We start from the raw sequence: 10960 nt of genomic DNA, 5'->3' as shown, positions 1-10960 counted from the left end.
TATATTTATATATAATTATATATTTATATATTATTAATATATTAAATATTTTATTATATTTTATCATATTAATATATACATACATTTAATATACGTAATATTTCTTGTTATTTCAGTTCGTTAAAAGCAGAATATGCTAAACTACAATGGAGATTCAAGAAAGCAATAAGTGATCGTAACTGCTGATTTGGCATGTGTAAAGCTTTATGAGTGAGGTGGCATTTTAAAAAATGGTGGAAGTCGAGATATCAAGAAAAAGTAAAAAGAGTAGGGAGAGGTACAGAAGCAAGAACACATAGTGTGTTCAGGAAACATGCAGGTGTTCAGACTGACTATAGCAGAGCATCCATGAAGAAGAAGAAGAAGAGATGAATCTGGAGAAGCAGGTGGAAGTCGGATCACTGAGTGCCTTAAAATACAACCTGACAGGTTTGAACGGTAGGCAGTGAGGAGTTATTGGCAGTTATTTCTCTATTGTTTGTTTCTAACAAATAGGTGAAATCATTAGAGTTCTGTTGTAGAAAGGCTACACTTGCAGTCCTGTGCAGTATGGAATAAATGGAAGTAGAAAGAAAACAGGAGACCATTACTCTATCCTGTGCAGAAACAAGCCCTGAATCAAAATGATGATAGTAAAAACAGAAAGAAGGGAACTAATGTGGGTGAAATTATTTCCCTTTCTGAGATCTTGAAAGAAAATCTTCCCACATTTATATTTACAGCTATTATCTTGCCACATTTACCAATGAAAGTATGTCATTGACATTTTCTGCAATCATTTATCTTTCTAAATACTAAAATCATTTGCTTGCAATATGAAATTTCATTTTCTTGCAGTCTTTGTATATGGGAAAATGTTGTGAGGGTTGGAAAAATAAGGGAAATTAAAAAAACATTTGGTGGTCAAACATAATTATATTCAAAGTTTTGTATTTGTTGTCTCTCAAAGGTGTTTTTAAGGATCAGCTTTGGGCTCCAAACTGGTAGCTAAAAGAATATAATAATAGCTTTTGGAAGCCATATACATGTAGAGTAGACAGCCTGTGAAAGAAAAGAAATTCAATACATAGTGACAAAGCTAATTTCAGTAATGAACCAGAATGCTGCAATAAATTGTTGGGAAATTAAAGAATAAAAACAAAGGCTAGCCATCTGAGAGTATAGAACTCAATGAAACGAGATAGAAGTGCCTTTCTTCATTCATTTATTCATGATCTCATGAATTAGCCATGGCCTAGACAATACAGTTAGCAGAAAAGTGAATTTAGTGTATTTCTAATCAGAATTATCAATTGTTTAGTATGAAAAACAATTTTGAAATGTTTTCTTAATATTAAAGTATTTGTAAAGCATAAGAAAATTACCAAGATTCAAAACAATATTCCAAATAATTATTTTCTTTAATAAATCTGTACCATAAATAAAATGTATGAGCAATGGTGTTCCTTAGAGCACTCCTTCAAGTGGTTAAAATTTGGATACCATGTAAATTCTAATTATTTTAGTTATATACATGTTGCTATTTACATATTAATTACACCTTTGAAAATCATTTTATAGTGGTTTATTTATTGATATGAGAACATATTAAATAATATTAAATTTTTAAAGGTAAGCTAAAATTTGCATAATTTTTATTCTCTCTAGAGAAGAGAAATATATATATATATGTGTATATATATTATAAAATTTGTAAAGATATCTTTTAGGATCTTATATCTGAATGAGGGGATTAAGAATGATTTTTACTTACTTATATATATTTTCTTAATATAATTTTGTAATTGGAAAGAAAACTATATATTTTAATTCTGTCAATTTAAATTAAGTATATTTCTATTTTAAGGGGTATTTGAATATGTAAAATTTTCAAGTAAAATAATGTGGGCATTCTTGGGGTGCCTGGGTGGCTCAGTTGGTTAGGTGGCTGCCTTAGGCTCAAGTCGTGATCTCTGGGTCCTGGGCTTGAGCTCTGTGTCGGGCTCCCTGCTCAGCAGGGAGTCTGCTTCTCCCTCTCCCTTTGCCCCTAAACCTCCCCAACTCGTGCTCTCTCTCCCTCTCCCTCTCTCTCTGTCTCAAATAAATAAATACAATCTTAAAAAAATAATAATGTGGGTATTCTTTTAGACCAGTTTAAATTGTGGTGAAGAATGAAAGGAAGCACACAAAATTTATTCTAACTCAGGCTTGGTCTACAGTGGAAGAAATGTACATCACATGAATAGAATATAAATGAAATGACACCATTGATATATTGTATATAACTGTCATGAAACCCATTGCTGTCAAAGCACAAAGAGGAAAGTGAGGCACCCCCAGAACTTTAACAAGATGAAAAATGAAATCTAGTAATGATAGCAGTCAAATATAGTAAGATACCTGTGGGGATAACCAACTTTAAGAAGTAGAGGGTAAATGGATGAATAAAACACTTGGGTTTCGCCAGATTTATCAGAGAGATTACAGTAGACTTAAAAAAAAAATCATCTCCAGCTAATCTAATCCTAATAATGGGTAAGGAAGTATCATAGTCCATTCGAGAAACAGATGAAGCTTCCTATCGCATAACAGAATTTGTCTTATACAAAATATTTTCTTAATATAATCTTCTCTTAAAGGACCCTTTAACTAAACTCATAAAGAAAAAAAATAAACCCATACTTGACCTCATCTTTTACAAATGAATTGTTAACCGTACCTTTTATTACTTTTTTAAAACTTCTTTTAAGATAATTGTAAATTTACATTTAATTGTAAGAAATAACTCAGAAGATACCCAATGCTGTTTCCTCAGTTTCCCCCCATGGTAAGATCTTGCATAACTATAGTACTATAATGCAACCAGGAAATTAACATTGAGGAAATCCATTGAACTTACTCAGATTTCAGTAGTTTTATGTGCTATCGTTTGTGTGTATGTGTATATATTTAGTTCTACCTGATTTTGTCACATGTGTAGATTTGTTTCAGTAGTTTTATGTGCTATCATTTGTGTGTATGTGCATATATTTAGTTCTATCTGATTTTGTGACGTGTAGATTTGTGTGACCACCATCATGGTCAAGATACGGAATGGTTCCATCATAAAAATTTCTTCAACTGTGCTTTTAATGCCACAGCTTCTTTCTTCCTCCCCTGATTCTGACTCTTGCCAGCCACTAATCTGTTCCCCATTTCTATAATTGAGATTTCAAGAATACCATATCAGTGGAATCATAGATGTTATCTTTTGAGATTAACTATTTTCACTCAGCATAATTCCCTTGAAATCCATCTGAGGTGTTAGAAGGATCAGTAGTTTCTTTTTTGCTGAATAGTATTCAGTGATATCAGATAGAGTGATTTCTCCCACTTTATTATCTTTTTTCAAAATTGTTATTGACTATTCTAGTTTGTTTGCCTTTCCTATACATTTCAGATAATTTTATCTATACCTAAAAGAAAGAAAACTTGCTAGAATTTTGGTAAGAATTATACGAAACTTATAGATCAATTTTGGGAGAAGTGGCATCTTTACTATTTTGAGAATTCCAAACCATGAATATATTACGTCTCTCCATTTATTTAGGACTTTTAAAAAAACTACTTTCATCAGTATTTTGTAATTGTCAGTATAAGGATACCATACGTATTTTATTATGTTTATACCTAAGCATTTCATTTTTATTGGCACAATTGTAAGTGTTCCACATACATGCAATACTAGCATATAGAAATGGATTGATTTTTGTGTGTTGGTCTTATGTCTGGCAACCTTGCCCAAACTCATTTATTTGTTCTAGGAGGTTGTTTATTGTTGGTCTGTTATTTTTGTTTTTGTAGCTTTCTGGGGATTTTTTGATGTAGACCATCACATCATCTACAAATAGTAAATTTCTTCCTTTCCAATCTGTATGCCTTTTTTTTTTAGTTTTATTACCTTTAAAGTGTGATATTATGGATAGATAAGTAAGGATACCAAATTTCTAACAATATATACATATACATATATATATATAAAATTTGATTTCTTATTTAAAAAGATAGTTAAATAAAATGAATTATGGAAAGATAACAACAGTGTAAACGTTCTCTCAATTGTTTTATTTTATAGTCACTTGAAGTCTATACCAAAAAAATAACATTAATAACATTGGCAACGAAGTTCAGTTAGCAAGTTTTGCTTAACTGTAACAAGTATGTTGTTAAAAAAAAAAACAAAACCTTTTTCTTCTCTCAGTAGCAACTAATTTCTTAGAAGCAAATCAGAATAAACAGATTTATATCTAATACTTGAATCTATTATGGTTTATAATTTTAATCAAGAGATTTTCATTTAATCAGTTCAAATAGAAATGAGTAATCTTATTACCGCAAATTAATTATAATTGAGAGTTTGCATCTCATATGAAATTAAAGCTCTACAAATTCTTGTCTGTAAATGTCTAAATGAGAGAAATAAAGTAATATTAAAAAGGATTCCATATTCTCTTATAGAAATACCTCCAAAAATAAAATTCCATGCCATCTTAGCTTTGCTTTTGCCTTTATTCCAGGAACTCTTGCTTCGCCAAATAAAAGGAATCGGGGTATCATAGAGTACACTTATTATTAACAGGTCTAGGAGAGCACACCCCAAAGTATGGTACATAAAATATCGGCTAAGAGAGAGATTATAGGACAGAGGTTTTCACTGATTAGTTTAGTTTGGAATAAAATGTAAATCCCTTTTTGAGATTATTATCTATTAGCTTATTAAATTATCTGTGAAGTCCTACAGTGCTGAAACCTATTTGACTGTTTACTTCATTGTTTTTCTAATTTATTCAACCATTAAAGACTACTCTGGAAGAATAAACATAGTTTATTAGAACTCATGCTAGGAAATGCTAACATAAATGCTGGCCTCACTCATTGAGTAAGTACTTCGTTCTCAAGGGTTTGGAAGGAATTTCTGCAGTATTTTTGGGATTCCCTTCCCTTCGTCTCAATCACTGCTTCTTTGGATATAACTTCACCATCTTGTACCGTAACATGGTCTCTGACTGGAAGACTACTAAACTATCTGAAAACCGTGTGTGTTAGTATATTGCTGAACAAATTTTACTGTGTAAATGCTTCATGGCTAACATAGTCAACAACTAGGAGCTCTGATACACATAGCACAGTGTTCAACAAATGTTCGTTTTCCCCCATACTCATTACCTCTGTCTCCAGTACTTAGACCCAACCAGATTATAACTGCAAGCAACTCAGGAGTTGTGACAGCCTTAAAAAGCTTTCAGGACCCAGCAAACATTCAGCTTCCCAAATATCATACCACTTGAATGACCAGTCACTCTATGAAGAATAAAGACTGTCTGTTCAAACAAATGACATTAAATTCTAACTGTTTTAGTCAGTTTTAAAGAAATACTAAGATTAGGTTAATTTGAAACTATCTCTCAATTTTGTTATAGATATAGCAGCAATATACCATCTCATACGCTTCCAAACTCCAGCAGTCTGATACAGTGAATTAATGTAAAAATTTCATATCACTGCGGGGCGCCTGGGTAGCGCAGTCATTAAGCGTCTGCCTTCGGCTCAGGGCGTGATCCTGGCATTCTGGAATCGAGCCCCACATCAGGCTCCTCCGCTGGGAGCCTGCTTCTTCCTCTCCCACTCCCCTGCTGTGTTCCCTCTCTCGCTGGCTGTCTCTCTGTCACATAAATAAATAAAATCTTAAAAAAAAATTTCATATCACTGAGAACTGTTGATTGTGTTTCTATCAACTTATTTGCCCAATATATTATTTTAAAGTAAACCACAACATGAAGGAATTACTTTTAAATTACTTTATCAGCTTCCTCTAATCATTCTAATCATTATTGTATTTGTCAGCCTTTCAAAAATCAAATTCCTCTTAATGAAACATTTGCTGCACTTTATTCTCTGTTTATATTAATGAAAAATTAGTGAATATATCTCTCTTCTAAACACTATCACACCAAAATCCAAACTCTTCATGTGAAACTGTCCACTTCATTATCTTAGTAATAACCATTAAGTCAGCTAAGTCCTCTTTCATTGAAAATTTGTCAAAAACATTGACTCAATTTAAAACAACCCTGGTTTATATTGTGTGTTTTTGTTTTTTTTAATAGTGTTGTAGTTACATAGCCATTTCTAGGTTTCCTAACTCTGGTTGACATTTTTTCTGGTTCACCCTTTATAAGTAGCCAAACCAACATTTGACATTTGAAAATCTAACAAATAATAAAAGGAAAGTGAATTTTTCTTCTATACATATGTTTGACCCTTAGATTATCTTTCCTAAGGTTTATAAAACTTCACTTTTTGCTTACATTACTCTCAAAAAAGGATTAATAGTTTGAGGCATTGAAGAGACGTTTTAATGCGATAATGAAGTAAGAAATATCACTAACATTATTATGAAGCAAAAATATTTAGCCTGATCTTATGTTCTTCAGATACAGAAAGGAAACTCCTTTAATCATGCTGGTGCATTTCATGTTTTATTTTCAGATCGCATAAAATGTTTTCCCTATTAGCTAAGGAAGTGTTTGTGTTTACATCTCAAAAAATATCTGGGCCTCATAGTACATCCAGAACTGGAGCAGATCATTCCAATAATATTCAAGAGCAAGCTTGGTAGGATTTTCAAGAATCCAAGTGTTGGGCCCTACTAATTAAAATGGGTATTTTGTAAAAATGTGCTCAGGGAATTAAGGGTTATGAAATAAAAGATTATTAGAGCTATAGGGACGCTTGTAGATAATTCTCTCATTCTGTCATTCTAAGAAAAAGACTGTAATATCTGCCTCATTATTGTACATTCTAACAAATGAAAGTAACTCTTCAACAAACCTGTTTCATGGCAAAATTATCCAGACATATTAGCCTCATATTCAGCTACCACACTTGGAACCAAGTATTGAGACACTCATAATATGTTCTGGAACTCTTGGGTTATCCGGTTGAAAATGTATGGACGATGAATTTGGACATTGAGGCTATAGGCTGGAGAAGCTCTGGGTTGCGTAGTTCCTTAACAAGTATAAAGAAGTATTTTTACCAACATGTAATACTTCAGATTTAAAGCATAGGGTATTTTGACTCTTTCGCCTACAAAGAACAAAAACTTGACCTTTAACATTGGGGTCACTCCCACAGTCCTTGTTCTGTTGTGTAACTGCCTCCGTAGGTATCGGCAATAGGGTACCAAAATAAAACAAAACAAAAAACAGCTGAGCTAATCAAATGTTTTCCCTAAAAATTAGTAATTTTAAACTAAATCGTATAGATACTGAGTTCAAGGGAGTTGAGTTACATCAATGGCAGGGTGTTAGGGGAATTTTCATAAAATCTTGTTTTTTCCGTATCTCGTTGCCCAGTATTTTTGGGATTCCCTTCCCTTCGTCTCAATCACTGCTTCTTTGGATATAACTTATAATATTATATAATATATTATATTATAATATTATATTCCATTGGATTGGAATCAGTGATAGACCCAAGTATCCACAATAGATTCATATTCTTACATATGTTATTTGTAACTAAAAGAATCTTACCTCTCACATAGAAATGTACAATTTAATCAAACACTGAACAATCAAAGCTGAACAATGTGGACTGAGAAAACTAGAAACCTGGATAAATTGGGGAACTATGGTGATGTTTAAAATTTTTACTCTATAGCACATTATTGAAGAGGCTTCACTAAACTTTGTAGTCCTTCTTTAGGTTGTTTTTGGACAATATTTCTCAATCTCCACTATATATATATTTTTTTTCTCTGCCTAATAGCATCTGCTGAAACAGAATTTCCACTTGCTTGGGACCTTGACTTATTATAACCCCCCATAGTTCTATCAACTTTATGGCTTTTTCTTAGCTTCCATTCTCATTAATAACTATGTTTTTATTTTCATAATTTTAGTTAAATTTGCAATAAGGAAAATTACCTTTTTTTGCCTAGGTTGCCATAGACTGTTAGACAGTCAGTAGAATGACTACCCTTAAAAAAAAAAAAAAAAAAAGAATGACTACCCTTAAGTTAGCTGATAACCCTTTGTTGATCTAACTGTGAGATCTCAGAATTTATATAGTTCACCCATTTTACCATTTCAGGCCCATCTAGTACAATAACAAAGGATTACTAAGTTCAGAAGCCTTTGAATTAGAGAGAGTTGAACTTAAAGGAAATTAATCCAAAGCTGAAAGATAATTTTGTTTTAAAATACATGGGCAAGAGGTGTGCCTGAGTGACTCACTTGGTTAAGTGTCTGCCTTTGGCTCAAGTCATGATCCCAGGGTCCTGGGATTGAGTACCACACCAGGCTCCTCCGCTAGGAGCCTGCTTCTTCCTCTCCCACTCCCCTGCTTGTGTTCCCTCTCTCGCTGGCTCTCTCTGTCAAGTAAATAAATAAAATCTTAAAAAAAAAGAAAAGAAAAGAAAAGAAAAAAAATGGAGGATTCTAGATTAGAAGGCAAATTAGTCAATAGACAAGTGGAGTGAAAAATGAGGAGCATGGTCTAGTTATGGCTGTATTTCTTATTTAAAAATATCTAGATTCAGAAAAAATATTTGGGCGGTTTTCAGCTGCACTAAAGATATGATAAGCTGAAAATGTATATATCAAAGTAGTTGAAAACCCATAATAAAAGTCTTTTGTAATACATACGAATAAAGAAAGTTTCTTGGCAGTCATATATTTATTGTTAGATGTTTGTTTTACCTAACTTGAGAAATACATTTAAAATGAAGAAATACCAAAAAAATAAATAAATACAATGAAGAAATATCAAAGGGTGTCATAGAATAATGAAACAATAAACTGTGATCCAAATATGAATTAATTCAATTAAATGTTCATGGTTTGTACAAATCACTTAATCCATTATTTCAGAAGGCAGAACTCTTCATCTACACACCTCTTGTAATGACTATTCCATTGACCAAAATATGGAACTACTCTTTTTAAATTGTTTGATATGCAAATGAGTAACTCCAATGTCAGCAGCCATGTCATGTTCCCTTCCTTGGATCCTGCTGTACAAAAATATTAGTAAGCAGTGTGTAATTTATTGATAATTTGATAATTTTGTATTGATTGCTGATAAAATATATCAAAAGTCCACAGCCAGCTCCCTGAAATCCTTTGTAGGATTTCTTTTTCTCCAAATTTCCCTCTGTAGCCATGCTACCACAAACAAGTCTAGCCTAGCTTACTTCACTTTTACTCATGAAGGATATAGCCTTTCTTTTTCCTGTTTTCTTCGTCCTTAACCTTTTTTTTTTTTTTTAGGAGTCCTGTATTACGAAAAGTTCTCCCCCATTTATTATAAAGAGTTGTTCTCTAGCTCCTACCTATTAGTTATATGCCCACACCCATCACATTGCTATGGGAAGCCTCTCCCATTAATAGTGTCCATTCTTCTTAGAAAGCAAGAAGTAGGGGCGCCTGGGTAGCGCAGTCGTTAAAGCGTCTGCCTTCGGCTCAGGGCGTGATCCCGGCGTTCCGGGATCGAGTCCCACATCGGGCTCCTCTGCTGGGAGCCTGCTTCTTCCTCTCTCACTCGCCTGCTGTGTTCCCTCTCTCGCTGGCTGTCTCTCTGTCACATAAATAAAATCTTTATTAAAAAAAAAAAAAGAAAGAAAGCAAGAAGTAATAAAGAGAAGTTTCATTTGCTATGCTAGAAAATTTATTTTATAATTTCTCTTTAACAATTTTTGCTTTCTCAAACTGTTTTCTCTTGTTATATCTTGGCTATGCCTCTATTTTGTCATTCATCACAAAGACAAGTTAGGAGAACATGTAGGTTGAAAACAGTAATTAAATTTTCAGTGAGATCATGAAGAGATAAGAGAATACAAGCCAATATTATCAGGTAAATGCAAGAATAAAATGCATTTATCTTTGCAGAGAATGTATTTGGGAATAGACTCAATGATATCAGCTAATGCGTGTCCTAGAAATATTTTGTACTAAATGAAAACACAATTTATCAAAATTTATAGGATGCAGCAAAATCAGGAAAACTTACAGCATTGAATGCGTATATTAGAAAAGAAGAAACATCAGAAAATCAATAATCTGAGTTTCCTCCTTAGAAAGCTTGAAACAGAAGAACGAAGTCCAAAGTAAGCAGAAGAAAAGAAATAATAAAAATTAGAGCATAAATCAATGACATAGGAAATAGGAAATTAATTGATAAATTAAACCAAAATCTGATTATTTGAAATGATCAGTAAAATTGATAAACTTCTAGCCAGGCTAATCAAGGAAAAAAGAGAGATGGCATGATTACTAATATCAGAAACAAAAAAGGGGTCATTGCAACTGATCCCATGACATTAAAGAATAATAATGAAATACTGTGAACAACTCTGTGTCCACTTGGATGAAATGGACCAATTCTTTGAAAGACACAATCTATAAAACTCAAAAAAGAAGAAAGACAACCTAAGTTGGTCTAAACTATTAAAGAAATTGAATTTTTATTTAATAAACTTCTAAAACAGAAAACACCAGTGCCAGATGGTTTCACTGGGTGAATTCTACCAAACATTTAGGGAAAAAATTACATCAATTTTGATAGTTTTATTCACTTTTTACATTTATTTAAACATGTTCTCTATTTTACCAAAAAAAAATTTTCAAGTAAATGAGAATTGTGTTTTGTTGGTTTTTTTCCTCAATTTTTTAAATTTCCTACAGTTTTTTGAAAATATATATAATCATTATATATGAACTAAAGAAATATATTAATAAAAACTTGTATATATAAAAAAGAAAAGTGAATTTCATATATATATCTTAGAAATAAGATATATTTCATCAGAATACCTCTCTCTTCAAGGTTTTGGGACAGTAATACATATAATGCATAAAAACAATGAGAGAAATTATGACTAAATCAAACATTTCTGACTTTTAAAACAATTTTGAAAGATGTAGATGTTACAAAGAAA

The sequence above is a fragment of the Ursus maritimus genome, unplaced genomic scaffold (genome assembly GCF_017311325.1).
Source record: "Ursus maritimus isolate PB19 unplaced genomic scaffold, ASM1731132v1 scaffold_1, whole genome shotgun sequence".
NCBI lineage: Eukaryota > Metazoa > Chordata > Mammalia > Carnivora > Ursidae > Ursus > Ursus maritimus.
Note: the sequence above shows the minus strand (reverse complement) of the source record.